The sequence below is a fragment of the Periplaneta americana genome, chromosome 2, assembly GCF_040183065.1.
Source record: "Periplaneta americana isolate PAMFEO1 chromosome 2, P.americana_PAMFEO1_priV1, whole genome shotgun sequence".
NCBI classification, from domain to species: domain Eukaryota; kingdom Metazoa; phylum Arthropoda; class Insecta; order Blattodea; family Blattidae; genus Periplaneta; species Periplaneta americana.
Window position 1 is genome coordinate 172,093,236 of NC_091118.1, and position 16,441 is coordinate 172,109,676.

At 37.3% G+C, this 16,441-nt stretch overlaps 1 protein-coding gene across 1 annotated transcript in view; it reads left to right on the forward strand.

Annotated features, from left to right (window-relative positions):
- Window positions 1-8,801: 8,801 nt before the first annotated feature.
- LOC138694815 (uncharacterized) overlaps window positions 8,802-16,441 on the forward strand; it is a 274,848-nt gene continuing 267,208 nt past the window's right edge. The window contains exon 1 of the mRNA XM_069818908.1: window positions 8,802-9,128. The gene's annotated coding sequence lies outside the window, so the exon portion shown is untranslated. The remainder of the gene's footprint in view (window positions 9,129-16,441) is intronic.

Genomic DNA, 16,441 nt, shown 5'->3' on the forward strand with positions numbered 1-16,441 from the left:
TACTAGAGATTAAATTTCTACGTTTAGGTAAATGTAAATAATGACAGAGTTATGGATTTAGGCAATAGAAACTCGAAACAAATTACAGAATAGACACGTACCAATGTATATCACCCGCATATAAAATCAATCAGGTCCTTAAACACCTGTTGTGGAGCGAAGGGCTGCAACAAGGTTTCACCATTCGGGTCGATGCTGGAATATAATCTGCAATCCTCTACATCCTTCACGTCATCCTATATCTCCTTCTTCTCCTCTGTCCTTGCGGGTTCCATTCAAGTGTTTTTATGCTGACTATTACACTCTTACTACGTCATACTACTTTTGACCAATAAAACGGTACGAAAGGACGTATTTCAACCAATCATGGCTGCTTATCGCACAATTTTATCGCGTCCCTAGCATTTGTTTAATTTTATCGCGTCCCTAGCATTTGTTTAATTTTATCGCGTCCCTAGCATTTGTTTCTTTGTTTGCCAACATTTGAAACTGCGCTGGTCTGGACGTCAAAAATATATATAAAATTACAAACCACTCCAGTCGATGCACAGCAGTTTCAAATATAACTCGCATTGGCATTCAAGAACAAGAATTAATAAAAATCACTGATCATACCTATGCATCTTCTGAAATCCGATTTACAAATAAATGAAGAGCACCATTCGGAAATCCTAAATAAGTTGAATACACCATGTAGGCCTAAATCAACGAGTTCCACTTCTCTTACGCACATGTCCAATATAACATCAATTGAACCACCAACCACATTCAAATTTGAAAATTGTACATTCAATAATTATTTCTTTTAAAATTATTCATTCGGAAATTCTGAATAAGTTGAATACACCATGTAAGCCTAAATCAACGAGTTCCACTTCTATTACGCACACGTCCAATATAACATCAATTGAGCCACCAATCACATTCAAATTTGAAAATTGTACATTCAATAATTATTCTTTTTAAAATTATTCATGTTTATTTTTTATGTCATCGTCGTTAATTAAAACTTTTCTAACACTTGTGTATATTAGTTTGGTTATGTTATAGCTTCTGCTATATGATATTATGGATAGTCACGTATCAGAGATTGTTTAATATTAAGATTTATTGAAAATCATCTGCCAAGTGACGTTGATTACTGGGATTCGGATAATTGAAGTGGAATGTTGCATTTTAATAAAAATGAAACTGAATCAACAAAGGCTTCTTGACTAGTAACATTGCCATCGTGTATAATAGATCGAGAACTTCTCGACCGACGATAAGGCATTCCTCACTACTGCCATCTAGCATGCATCTAGCGTAATATTTGTAATGTTGAGATGGTACAATAATACATTTGAAGACAGTTGTATTTTCGTAAGTCAATTAATATTTTATTGTATTGGAGTACTTCATTACTTCTAATCTTTATATACTTTCTTCTAATCGCGTAATAGTCAATTAAATCCCACTCGATAAAATCAAAACTTCTAGTGAGATTACTGTTGATAAGATCGTCAGATCTACGTAGTTTGTGTCCAATCCATTGCCATTTCCTTCTTTTAACCTGATGTCCGATTGGTTGTTACAGTTTCTGTGATATAATATTTTCAGGTAACTCCAGTTACCGGACCAAACACCTAATTCTAGTGGAGGGGTTGCCTCCTTACCGCTACCAGGTTCGCGGATGTTTTCTTTAGAGGTTTTCTCGCAGAGCTTTTAGGGATCATTCTCACTCCCTATAACAGTGATCGCCAAAAGCTGTGTCGCGACACATGCCCCTGTCTCCACTGAAGCGTAACCATGACATATCCCCAACCTCTATTTACAGCCAACACTTCGATATAAGTAAAGACATTTATCAGCAGCGGACGTACGCATGTAATGTTACAAGTGTGTAGGATAATATGTTTCGATGTCTTTTCGAAAACAGATAATAAGTAAAAGCTTAATTTTAAGGAGCATGGAAGGAAAAGTATTTATTTTGTGCAGATGGCAAAAATATGAGATACTTAATTTGTTGTAAAATTTTAAATGAAGTATAAAAGAACAATGTACATTGTCATTATTTTTCTTGTTATGAAGACTACCACGCCCTTACCTGTAACTTGAATAATAAACGAACAATAAAAAGTAACGGCTTCTATGTCTTAATCGGGGTAAAATACATCGACGTTTTTTTTTCGACGTATGTAATGTAATTTGAATATTTCATTAATAAATAAACAATAAAAGGTATTGGCTTCTATGTTTTAATCGGTGTAAAATACTTCCACGTTTTTTTTCTACGTATGAGTGTAATTTGAATATTTCATTAATAAATAAACAATAAAAAATATCGGCTTCTATGTCTTAATCGGAGTAAAATATTTCAACGTTTTTTTTAAGTATGTAGTGTAATTTACAACTTCGTGACCAGCCTGTTACGTTTTTTTAAATTCAAATATCTGCTGATGTAAAGTCCACGCTCTTTCTATGGTAAATAAGAAAATTAAATTATTTTATTTTATTAATAATACAAAAATAATTAATAGGATGATAAAATATTAACATGAAAGAAAGTGTGTATAGTTAATAATAGAAGAATATTATATTGCTTTCGTTTTTTTGGTCACAGTCCGTCTCTGCACTGTTATTCACTGCATTACCTGAGGAGATACCCACTCTACCCCTCTCCCTGCGATAATGGTGTGCGGGTTGCATTTCTATTACGTCACAATTTCGTTGTGTTTGGCAACCACTGCCCTATAATGAAAGACTAAAAATATCTTACATAAATTTCATGACGTTCCGCGCCGTGGCATCGTGGCCTAAGGCGTCATGTCTAGGACTCGCGTTACGGAATGCATGCTACTTCCAGTCCTCATGGGGAAAGAAAGTTTCTCTGAAATTTCTGCCAGTGTATGGGACAAGTACCCACTCAGCATCGTGATGCATTTAGAGAGTTACGATAGGTAGCGAAATACGGTTACGACAACCAGCTATAACAGTTGGGGGATCATCGTGCTAACCACACGATATCTCCTTTCTAGTTGGATGATCGTTCACCTCTGAGGTCAGCAGTCGGCTGGTTATCTCTGACTTTTAATGGGCTGTTGCGCCGCGCTTTTTTTTTAATTTCTTCATAGACGAAAATGTAACATATTTTATGGAGTTCGGAGTGTACAAGAGGCCTATTAATTTATCGTCCCTCACATAGAAATAACTATTTCTCAACATAATCTCCTTACATTGTAAGACTCTTCTTCCACCTATGTAACAGTTGTAGTGTTACACGTTTGTTTTTAATTCTATGCTTTGGTCAGCAAAGAAATCTTATATAGCAATCATGGAACAATCTTCTTTTTCAAATTTGTTCTCTCTAAAATATTCTTTGAATTTTGAAAACAAATAAAAGTCACTTGGAGGAAGATCAGGGTAGTAGAGGGGATGATAAATATTGTAGATTCAAATCCAGCATTCTAAATTGCACTCGTTTAGCAATGGACATTGTCACGGTGTTTTCAAGAAGGAGAGACTTACTTTCTTGGATGAATTTTATTTCTTATTTTCCTTATCATAAACCCATCTACGAAAGTGTTAAGTTCAAACTTTGCCAAGGAGCAGTGATATTATATTTCTCCTGGTGTCTTCCTTATAATGTAATGCAAAAGCGGTTACCATACAAAGGAATATGTTATTTGATAATTAGTTTTCTATCTTTGATGACAAAAAGTTTAGTCGATTCTATATTGTGAATTTTTAAGAAATTGTACTTACTTACTGGCTTTTAAGGAAACCGGAGGTTCATTGCCGCCCTCACATAAGTCCGCCATTGGTCCCTATCCTGAGCAAGATTAATCCACTCTCTATCATCATATCCCACCTCCCTCAAATACATTTTAATATTATCCTCCCATCTACGTCTCGGCCTCCCTAAAGGTCTTTTTCCCTCCGGCCTCCCTACTAACACTCTATATGCATTTTTGGAATTGCCCATACGTGCTACATGCCTTGCCCATCTCAAACGTCTGGATTTAATGTTCCTAATTATGTCAGGTGAAGAATATAATGCGTGCAGTTCTGTGTTATGTAACTTTCTCCATTCTCCTGTAACTTCATCCCTCTTAGCCCCAAATATTTTCCTAAGCACCTTATTCTCAAACACCCTTAATCTCTGTTCCTCTCTCAAAGTGAGAGTCCAAGTTTCACAACCATAAAGAACAACCGGTAATATGACTATTTTATAAATTCTAACTTTCACATTTTTCGACAGCAGACTGGATGATAAAAATTTCCCAACCGAATAATAACAGGCATTTCCCATATTTATTGTGTGTTTAATTTCCTCCCGAGTATCATTTATATTTGTTACTGTTGCTCCCAGATATTTGAACTTCTCCACCTCTTCAAAAGATAAATTTCCAATTTTTATATTTCCATTTCGTACAATATTCTGGTCACGAGACATAATCATATACTTTGTCTTTTCGGGATTTACTTCCAAACCTATCACTTTACTTGCTTCCAGTAAAATTCCCGTGTTTTCCCTAATCGTTTGTGGATTTTATCCTAACATATTCACGTCATCCGCATAGACAAGCAGCTGATGTAAGAAATTATATCTGATAAAAATTGAATTTTAATCAAAATTGTGGAAATGTACTTATTTTTGAAAGAGAAGCCCAGCAATGACATATACGCGATTGTCCTTTGTACGCCACCATACAAATTGGGTTGCGGAATTTAAGAGAGGAAGAACGGAGTTGAAAGATAAACTTCGTGTTGGAAGATCTGTTTCTGTGATCATTCCAGAAAATATGCGCATAACATGATTTTGCAGGATCGACGAATTGGCTCAAACATATATCAGAGACTTCAAAAGTGTCCTATTAACACGTTTTTCACATTGTAATTTTGCTATGAGAAAGTGATCTGCTACTGTCCGACCGAGTGGTTATGTCGCATCTCCTGCTGACTGGAGCTGCGCTCGGGTTTGGAGATATATCTCTCTTTGGTTGATCTGATTGGTTAGTTTCTTCCGAGATTTTCTCTAGCCGAGGAGCGGATGCAGGGTGGTCTATGGCGAGTCTCGGCCTCACCTTACTTCAACCTCGTTTGGTCTGATTACCTGGTTGGTTTTTTTCCGAGGTTTTCCCCAACCATAAGACAAATACCGGGTAATCTGTTAGAGAATCCTCGTCCTCATCTCACCTCACCTCACCTCATGTCACTACATCTCGCAAAAATAGTTTAATCTTGTAAACTTTTAAATTTGTTCCACACTTAAAGCTTCATTGCTAATGTAAGATCTATAGCAGTGGTTGTCAGCACTCGCTGAAATGGGTAAAGGGCCTTCCCGTGTGCTCCGTTGTGCAGCAAGAAGAGGTAGAGAGCATACCCGCTAGCATCTATGAGTGCACCATAGTGCAGTGTGTTCTCCGCGGGTAAGCGACGCTAGCCCCAGAGTGCTCTGTGCTGATGACTGCTGGCATAGAGCAGCCGTGGCGAAAATGTCATCGTGCGCCGAGCCATTTTGTAACCTGCAACGTGCATAGCACCTATGGAGGGAGGCGGACACCCGAAGGGGAAGTGAAGCAACTGTCTGACTTATTAACGGATTTCATTCTCCTTATGTCAAGCCCTTAAATATAATTTTATACAGTATAATGTTACAAACTAATGTTTAATACGTTTAACGAAGAAAGAAATGAACGAAGAACTATAGGACACATTATCACAACCTATTAATAATTGTCTTCAGAATGTCTCTGCGATAGAGTTTCAAAATCAGGAATTATGTCACTTACTGCCAGTCGTAGTTGATCACGAAGGTATTTGTCTGTCAATCGTGATCTAAATTTGGTTTTTACTATTTTCATTGTTGAAAATAATTTTTCACCAACGTAAGTTGTAGCGAACATGTCTTCAACAGAGCAAATGAAAGAATGAAGCTTCGGATATTTATTTTTGGCAAAGATATGAAAAGTTCAACATTTGTCAAGTCCTTACATCTAGCTTTCATTTAACATCACATTGTAAATCTGTGAGTTTAAATTGAAGATCTAACCGCATTATTCGTACATCTGCTGAAAAAGGATGGAAGTACAGAGATAATAATAATAATAATAATAATAATAATAATAATAATAATAATAATAATAATAATAATAATAATAACACTTAACTTTTTAATGTTTCATGAGTGACATGTAGTATAATGCTATTTTATGTTATACAACCGTTTCCTCGTAATACTTGTGAACAAATCATACATTTAATATTCTCATCATATTGGCAGCAAAAACATTCCTCCTCCCATCCTACTTGAAACTTTCGTTTTTGTAGAGGTACATAGTTTCGAGAGAGACATTGGACGATACGCCACTCGCAGATCAGAGACAAATATGCAAATGGAACGGAGTTTGATTCCAGTGAGTGAGAGGGTGGGGGTTGGGGAAGGCAGGAAGTAAGAGAAATGCACAGCTATCATTGCGAGCCACAATGTTCTCGTGAGTTACATTTTCGCCACGGCTGGCATAGAGAATAAGAAACTCTACTCCGTCGTGCACAAGGGATAGAGAGACAGCATACCCGCCAGCAGCGACGATTGCACGCTAGGCCTGTGTCTTGTCCGCGGGTAAGCGACAGTAGCCCGAGCGTGCAGCGTTTTGATGACCGCTGATCTATACAATACAATAAATGAAATGAAAAAATGAAATGCACCTCAGTTTCCCCCATCCACTTCTGCTGGCCTCTCTGTAAAGGCTAGTGACTGAGCTGTTAGGCTTTTTCCTGAAAATACAGTATTTGCTGTGAGGAAATAGAAATCTACATAATATTTTACAACTGTTTAAAATAATTTAAAGAAAATGGTCCCGTTGAGTAACTGTCAAGTGATCTCCCCCATTTCGACGATTTTACGACACAACCACTGGTCGGACAGTAATTGGATCCCTAAAATGCCTGAACGCTGCAGCTGGTCAGAAACGACTCATAGTGACAATTTCCTAAGTTACTTTGTCACCGTTTTTAAGAGAGTTCTGCTAACTTCTTGAATCATATTACAGATATAGATAAACATGAATCCAACGTTATGATCCAGGAACGAAAGAACAATCAAAAGAATGGAAAAGACTGGTTCTCCCCACTCAGGGAAATCTGGAGTTCAAATATCGCCAGGAAGGTTCTCGTAACAAATTTTCGAGTCAAAGACAGAGTAATAAATTGTGATAGACGACTTAGAACAAGTAAAACTGTGACGGGAGCATAAATTTTATTTTATTGCTAACTACACTTTTTCCAGTTGTATTTCAGAAAATATCTATTTAATTTCAGAAATTATCAATTGTATTTCAGAGTGGTCAATTCAATTTCACATAGTATCAATTATATTCCAGAAAACAACAATTGTATTTCAGATTTGTCGATTTAATTTCAGATAGTATCATTTGTACTTAGGATTAGTCAATTCAATTTCAGATAGTATCAATTGTATTTCAGATTTGTCAATTTAATTTCAGATAGTATCATTTGTATTTAAGATTAGTCAATTCAATTTCAGATAGTATCAATTGTATTTCAGAAAACATCAATTGTATTTCAGATTTGTCAATTGTATTTTAGAAACTATCATTTATATTTCAGAAGTTGGTAGTGATTGTGCTCGTGCAGTACAACACAGTACAATTCATCATGCTGCAGCTTTATAGCTATGGAGAATATGCCTGTCGGACGCTAAAATGCAATAAACTTGAGGATTTTTTAAAATCAATTTTCCATTTTTTTTTAAATATGTTAAAATCTCAAGTAGGCCTACATTTGTTATTTTGTGAAATAAAAGTGATTATGTAATCTTAAATGCATTGCTTATTTTCTGAAATTAAATTGACTATAGTACTGCACTGTACTGTACAGTATTAATCTGTCAAATTAATGTTGTTCGTATGTAATAATTCGATAAATAACTTCGGAATTTACATTAAGAAGTATACTTTACAGTACAGTATATTTTTAAAAATCCTTATATGAAACCCAGTTTACTTTATAAGAATAAAAATAAAACAAAAAATTGAAGATACACAATTTGAAATACATTTGATACCATCTGAAATACATTTGATACCATCTGAAATACAATTGACATATCTGAAATGCATTTGATTCCATCTGAAATACAATTGACTAATCTGAAATACAATTGATACTATCTGAAATTGAATTGACAAATCTGAAATACAATTGATAATTTCTTAAATTAAATTGAATAATCTGAAATACATTTGATAATTTCTGAAATACAACTGATATTTTCTGAAATACAACTGTAAAAGGTGTAAACTTCGCGAAAAGAAAGGTGGAGAGATGTCAGGGTAAAATTTTCAGAGGTAAGTTGTTTTTGCAAGATGATGAACCCGCCCCCCCCGAGTCCCTGATTGTGGTGCATAGTTTGGGAACCACTGCCGTAAGCATTGTTGTACAGTAAGCTCTGTGCTGACATCTTACAGCATCGTTTAGAAATTTTCCACCTGCATTGCGCTGACGTCTGATATAAAACATTGACATTATAACTTGAGCGCTGGCGCCAACTAGCGGTATACTTTGTACCTACTTGCAACATTATGCTATGCAATATTTTAATCCCTATTCGAAATTTCAATCTGTTCTGTAGTTTATGAAGACTGCCATCTGTTAAGCAAGATTGTAAACGGGCTGGTGTTCAGACTTCAAAATGATCATGCCCTCCACAGCTTGTTCTGTAAACTACGGTAAGAACAGATGATTACTATGGCCTTATTCTCATTTCTCTCCAACTCTCTTCTATCCGTCCCACTTGAGAAATAGACGGCAAAGAACAGAACAGAATGTCGACAAACCGGTAGGGTCGTTGATCCTTTTTTTATACCTACTAACATTTTTGATTCCTTTTATTTATTTTTTTCCTAACCCTTGTATCATGAAATTATTTTCATCGTCTGAGGTAGTGGTGTCAGTCGAAGTGGAAACAGTGGTGCCAAACAGTCTCTCAATCATGTGTTGTGAAAGATAATTTCCCTATAGGCAATATTGGTAGACTGGTGCAATATGTTTACGTCCGTCCTATGTTTGCAAGAGTGGTTCCAGGCTATCCTAACCTAAAGAACGTCAGAATCTCAGGCAATGCGGTAAGTTTAAAAAATATTTATGAGTATATATTGAGTATTAAAATTATGGAAACATATCTCCATTAATATAATTTGTGTAATTCAATTTGTAAACAAACTACTTTTCATGCAATGACAAATACTGACATTAAAAGCTTATAACACAAGCCCATATTTATTATCATTATATGCTTATGTTGTGAGGGGGTTAATTTGTGACTAAATACTTCACAAAGTACATAGGATTCTGAGTGAAACGTCATTTTCATTTGAATATCCCGATCCGTTTCTACTGTGAGTATTTGCATGTCATAGAGGTATAATATCGCTTTAGACGAAGTTATAGGTACAATTTTCCTAACATTATCGTTAAATCAAATATTAATTATTTGGTAATATTTAAAACAATATTTGTATTGATAATGATCAAGTATCGTCGTTGGTCACTGATAGAGCAAGTGCAAGCGAAGAATGATTAATAGTTTCGATGTGAGAGATGAAGTGCCAGTTATAATTTTCTGATTATAAATGTTCATAGAAATCAATAAAAACATGTCGAATATTCGCATAAAAATTACTGTACCGGGGATTTCGAAATGGTAATTACAATTATGTACACATTTAGGTTAGGGAAGAGAATATACCACCATTATAAGGTAGATTAATTTAGTCACATATTATCGGTTATCCCTTGAGGGTAATAATAATAACAATAATAACTTATTTGCATGATTCATATCTGGTTATAATGTGGATCACTTCAATACAAACGGACGTAAAATAGAAGCAAATAAACAAGACATAATAATATGTGTAATAGCCAAGTAGTAGCCCTTTGGCTATAAGAGCCAATCAATAACAGAATAAAAACTGCTGAAATTTTGGATCTCGAAACAAGAACACAGGGCATGTGACATGTACAGGTATCATCACATTAAGTGTCATTGGAGCTTTGTGATACTTTACTGAAAAGGTTTATTATTATTTTCAACAGATAATTTGCTAGGAGACGTCGTTGCATTTAGACCACTTTTACACTAAACCTAACTTTAGTATATACAACGTATACTAAAATACTAATCTAACCTAACCTAACCTAATCTGTCACAGATTAAGGAAAAGGTTAGGTTAGGTCAGTTTAGGGTTTTAGTATATCTTGCAAAGACAAATTTTAGGTTTAGTGTAAAAGTGGTCTATATGCAACGACGTTTCCTAGCAAATTACCTTTTCAACATAAATGCACTGCAAGATAATTTTAGATATTGTTCACATCTTTCCTAAGACTCTCAGATAGCATTATAAGATAACCTTCCTATTGTATCGTAAACCTAAAAATGTCGATAAATTGTTCATTTTGCAGATGAGAGATGTGAAATTTAGTAATAATAACAGTAATAATAATAATAATATTAATAATAATGATAATAATAATAATAATAGCAACGAAAAATAAGTTAGAGGAAAAAAAATATACGCATAAAGGAAGACGAAGGCGATGGTGGTAGTAGAGTAATTATGACGCCGAAGTAATGAAAGTAAGAAGAAAAATTTGTCATTAGTATTTTTTTATTTTACCGGCATTAATTGTGTTCAGATGTCAGGGAACAGTAACGACATCTGAGACTAAATTTGTCACAGTCCTCGGCCTCCTCTTCCTTAGCTATCTCCTTATCAGCTAACCCACTCTTTGTCATAGTACATAGTCTCCTGTCACTTAGCTATCCCCTCACGTAACCCACTCTAACCATGTCATAGTCTTCAGTTTCCTGTCAGTTATTCTCAATCTAACACACTCTAACCTTGTCACAGTCTTCAGTCTCCTGTCACTTAGCTATTTTTTCATCTAACACACTCTAACCTCTTCACAGTCTTCAGTCTCCTGCCACTTAGCTATTTTTTCATCTAATCGAATGTAAGTTTGTCACAGTTCTCAGTCTCCTATCACTTAGTTATTTTTCACATCTAACCCACTCTAACCTTGTAACAGTCCTCAGTCTCCTGCCACTTAGCTATTCCCTCATCTAACCCGCTATAACTTGGTCACAGTCCTTAGTTTCCTGTCATTTAGCTATCTCCTCACCTAAACCACTCTAACCTTGTCACAGTTCTCAGCCTCTTGCCAGCTATCAACTTAATCTAATCCACTTTAAAATTGTCACAGTCCTCAGCCTCTTGCAAGCTTTGAACTTCATCTAACCCACCTTAAACTTGTCACAGTTCTCAGCCTCTTGCCATCTATCAACTTCATCTAACCCACTTTAACCTTGTCACAGTCCTCAGCCTCTTGTCAGTTATCAACTTCATTTAACCCACTTTAACCTTGTCACAGTCCTCTGCCTCTTGTCAGTTATCACCTTCATCTAACCCACTTTAACCTTGTCACAGTCCTCAGCCTCTTGTCAGTTATCAACTTCATCTAACCCACTTTAACCTTGTCACAGTCCTCAGCCCACTTAACCTTGTCACAGTCCTCAGCCTCTTGTCAGTTATCAACTTCATCTAACCATTTAACCTTGTCAAGTCCTCAGCTCTTGTCAGTCTATCACTTCATTTAACCCACTTTAACCTTGTCACAGTCCTCAGCCTCTTTGTCAGTTATCAACTTCATTTAACACCACTTTAACCTTGTCAGTCTCAGCCTCATTATCACTCAGTCCTCAGCCTCTTGTCAGTTATCAACTTCATTAACCCTCTTGTACTTGTCACAGTCTTCAGCCTCTTGTCAAGTCCTTCAGCCTCTTGTCAGTTATCACTTCATCTAACCCACTTTAAACTTGTCCAGTCTTCAGCCTCTTGTCAGTTATCAACTTCATTCTAAACTACTTGTCACAGTCCTCAGCCTCTTGTCAGTTATCAACTTCATCTACTCTTTAACCTTGTCACAGTCCTCAGCCTCTTGTCAGTTATCAACTTCATCTAACTCACTTTAACCTTGACACAGTCCTCAGCCTCTTGTCAGTTATCAACTTCATCTAACCCACTTTAACCTTGTCACAGTCCTCAGCCTCTTGTCAGTTATCAACTTCATTTAACCCACTTTAACCTTGTCACAGTACTCAGCCTCTTGTCAGTTATCAACTTCATCTAACCCACTTTAACCTTGTCACAGTCCTCAGCCTCTTGTCAGTTATCAACTTCATTTAACCCACTTTAACCTTGTCACAGTACTGAGCCTCTTGTCAGTTATCAACTTCATCTAACCCACTTTAACCTTGTCACAGTCCTCAGCCTCTTGTCAGTTATCAACTTCATTTAACCCACTTTAACCTTGTCACAGTCCTCAGCCTCTTGTCAGTTATCAACTTCATCTAACCCACTTTAACCTTGTCACAGTCCTCAGCCTCTTGTCAGTTATCAACTTCATCTAACCCACTTTAACCTTGTCACAGTCCTCAGCCTCTTGTCAGTTATCAACTTCATCTAACCCACTTTAACCTTGTCACAGTCCTCAGCCTCTTGTCAGTTATCAACTTCATCTAACTCACTTTAACCTTGTCACAGTCCTCAGCCTCTTGTCAGTTATCAACTTCATCTAACCCACTTTAACCTTGTCACAGTCCTCAGCCTCTTGTCAGTTATCAACTTCATCTAACCCATTTTAACCTTGTCACAGTCCTCAGCCTCTTGTCAGTTATCAACTTCATTTAACCCACTTTAACCTTGTCATAGTCCTCAACTTCTTGTCAGTTATCAACTTCATTTAACCCACTTTAACCTTGTCACAGTCCTCAGCCTCTTGTCAGTTATCAACTCCATCTAACCCACTTTAACCTTGTCACAGTCCTCAGCCTCTTGTCAGTTATCAACTTCATTTAACCCACTTTAATCTTGTCACAGTCCTCAGCCTCTTGTCAGTTATCAACTTCATTTAACCCACTTTAACCTTGTCACAGTCCTGAGCCTCTTGTCAGTTATCAACTTCATTTAACCCACTTTAACCTTGTCACAGTCCTCAGCCTCTTGTCAGTTATCAACTTCATCTAACCCACTTTAACCTTATCGCAGTCCTCAGCCTCTTGTCAGTTATCAACTTCATTTAACTCACTTTAACCTTGTCACAGTACTGAGCCTCTTGTCAGTTATCAACTTCATCTAACCCACTTTAACCTTGTCACAGTCCTCTGCCTCTTGTCAGTTATCAACTTCATCTAACTCACTTTAACCTTGTCACAGTCCTCAGCCTCTTGTCAGTTATCAACTTCATCTAACCCACTTTAACCTTGTCACAGTCCTCAGCCTCTTGTCAGTTATCAACTTCATCTAACCCACTTTAACCTTGTCACAGTCCTCAGCCTCTTGTCAGTTATGAACTTCATCTAACTCACTTTAACCTTGACACAGTCCTCAGCCTCTTGTCAGTTATCAACTTCATCTAACCCACTTTAACCTTGTCACAGTCCTCAGCCTCTTGTCAGTTATCAACTTCATTTAACCCACTTTAACCTTGTCACAGTACTCAGCCTCTTGTCAGTTATCAACTTCATCTAACCCACTTTAACCTTGTCACAGTCCTCAGCCTCTTGTCAGTTATCAACTTCATTTAACCCACTTTAACCTTGTCACAGTACTGAGCCTCTTGTCAGTTATCAACTTCATCTAACCCACTTTAACCTTGTCACAGTCCTCAGCCTCTTGTCAGTTATCAACTTCATTTAACCCACTTTAACCTTGTCACAGTCCTCAGCCTCTTGTCAGTTATCAACTTCATATAACCCACTTTAACCTTGTCACAGTCCTCAGCCTCTTGTCAGTTATCAACTTCATCTAACCCACTTTAACCTTGTCACAGTCCTCAGCCTCTTGTCAGTTATCAACTTCATCTAACCCACTTTAACCTTGTCACAGTCCTCAGCCTCTTGTCAGTTATCAACTTCATCTAACCCACTTTAACCTTGTCACAGTCCTCAGCCTCTTGTCAGTTATCAACTTCATCTAACTCACTTTAACCTTGTCACAGTCCTCAGCCTCTTGTCAGTTATCAACTTCATCTAACCCACTTTAACCTTGTCACAGTCCTCAGCCTCTTGTCAGTTATCAACTTCATCTAACCCATTTTAACCTTGTCACAGTCCTCAGCCTCTTGTCAGTTATCAACTTCATTTAACCCACTTTAACCTTGTCATAGTCCTCAGCTTCTTGTCAGTTATCAACTTCATTTAACCCACTTTAACCTTGTCACAGTCCTCAGCCTCTTGTCAGTTATCAACTCCATCTAACCCACTTTAACCTTGTCACAGTCCTCAGCCTCTTGTCAGTTATCAACTTCATTTAACCCACTTTAATCTTGTCACAGTCCTCAGCCTCTTGTCAGTTATCAACTTCATTTAACCCACTTTAACCTTGTCACAGTCCTGAGCCTCTTGTCAGTTATCAACTTCATTTAACCCACTTTAACCTTGTCACAGTCCTCAGCCTCTTGTCAGTTATCAACTTCATCTAACCCACTTTAACCTTATCGCAGTCCTCAGCCTCTTGTCAGTTATCAACTTCATTTAACCCACTTTAACCTTGTCACAGTACTGAGCCTCTTGTCAGTTATCAACTTCATCTAACCCACTTTAACCTTGTCACAGTCCTCTGCCTCTTGTCAGTTATCAACTTCATCTAACTCACTTTAACCTTGTCACAGTCCTCAGCCTCTTGTCAGTTATCAACTTCATCTAACCCACTTTAACCTTGTCACAGTCCTCAGCCTCTTGTCAGTTATCAACTTCATTTAACCCACTTTAACCTTGTCACAGTACTCAGCCTCTTGTCAGTTATCAACTTCATCTAACCCACTTTAACCTTGTCACAGTCCTCAGCCTCTTGTCAGTTATCAACTTCTTTTAACCCACTTTAACCTTGTCACAGTACTGAGCCTCTTGTCAGTTATCAACTTCATTTAACCCACTTTAACCTTGTCACAGTCCTCAGCCTCTTGTCAGTTATCAACTTCATATAACCCACTTTAACCTTGTCACAGTCCTCAGCCTCTTGTCAGTTATCAACTTCATCTAACCCACTTTAACCTTGTCACAGTCCTCATCCTCTTGTCAGTTATCAACTTCATCTAACCCACTTTAACCTTGTCACAGTCCTCAGCCTCTTGTCAGTTATCAACTTCATCTAACCCACTTTAACCTTGTCACAGTCCTCAGCCTCTTGTCAGTTATCAACTTCATCTAACCCACTTTAACCTTGTCACAGTCCTCAGCCTCTTGTCAGTTATCAACTTCATCTAACCCATTTTAACCTTGTCACAGTCCTCAGCCTCTTGTCAGTTATCAACTTCATTTAACCCACTTTAACCTTGTCATAGTCCTCAGCTTCTTGTCAGTTATCAACTTCATTTAACCCACTTTAACCTTGTCACAGTCCTCTGCCTCTTGTCAGTTATCAACTCCATCTAACCCACTTTAACCTTGTCACAGTCCTCAGCCTCTTGTCAGTTATCAACTTCATTTAACCCACTTTAATCTTGTCACAGTCCTCAGCCTCTTGTCAGTTATCAACTTCATTTAACCCACTTTAACCTTGTCACAGTCCTCAGCCTCTTGTCAGTTATCAACTTCATTTAACCCACTTTAACCTTGTCACAGTCCTCAGCCTCTTGTCAGTTATCAACTTCATCTAACCCACTTTAACCTTATCGCAGTCCTCAGCCTCTTGTCAGTTATCAACTTCATCTAACCCACTTTAACCTTGTCACAGTCCTCAGCCTTTTGCCAGCTTTGAACTTCATCTAATCCACTTTAACCTTGTCACAGTTCTCAGCCTCTTGTCAGCTATCAACTTCATCTAACCCACCTTAACCTAGTCATAGTTCTCAGTCTCCTGCCAGCTATCAACTTCATCTAACCCACTTTAACCTTGTCATAGTCCTCAGTCTCCTGTCATCTATCAACTTCATCAACTTGGCTTTGCTGTGGTATACTATGAGAACAAGGGGAACACAAGGAGACCAAGGGAAAGGCAAAGAGAGCTAGAGGAATAGAAAGAAATTAAGGGAAATATAAGGAGAATAAGGCGATACAAGAAGAACCAGGAGAATATGAGGAGAACAAGGGGGAACACAATGAGCTGAAAGTGAATACCAGAAGATCAAGGTGAAGGCAAGAGAAACAAGGGAAATAGAAGAAAACTAAGGTGAATACAAGGAGAACAAGGGTAATACAAGTGGAACACGGGGAACACAAGGAGAAAAGGGGTAAAGCAAGGAGAACAAGGGCAATACAAGGCGAACAAATGAAATAAAATAACATGGGAATGCAAGGAGAAGAGGCAGAGTATCGTGAGAAGAAGGAGAACACACAAGGAGATCAAGGGAAACGCAAGGACAACAAGGCAAATAC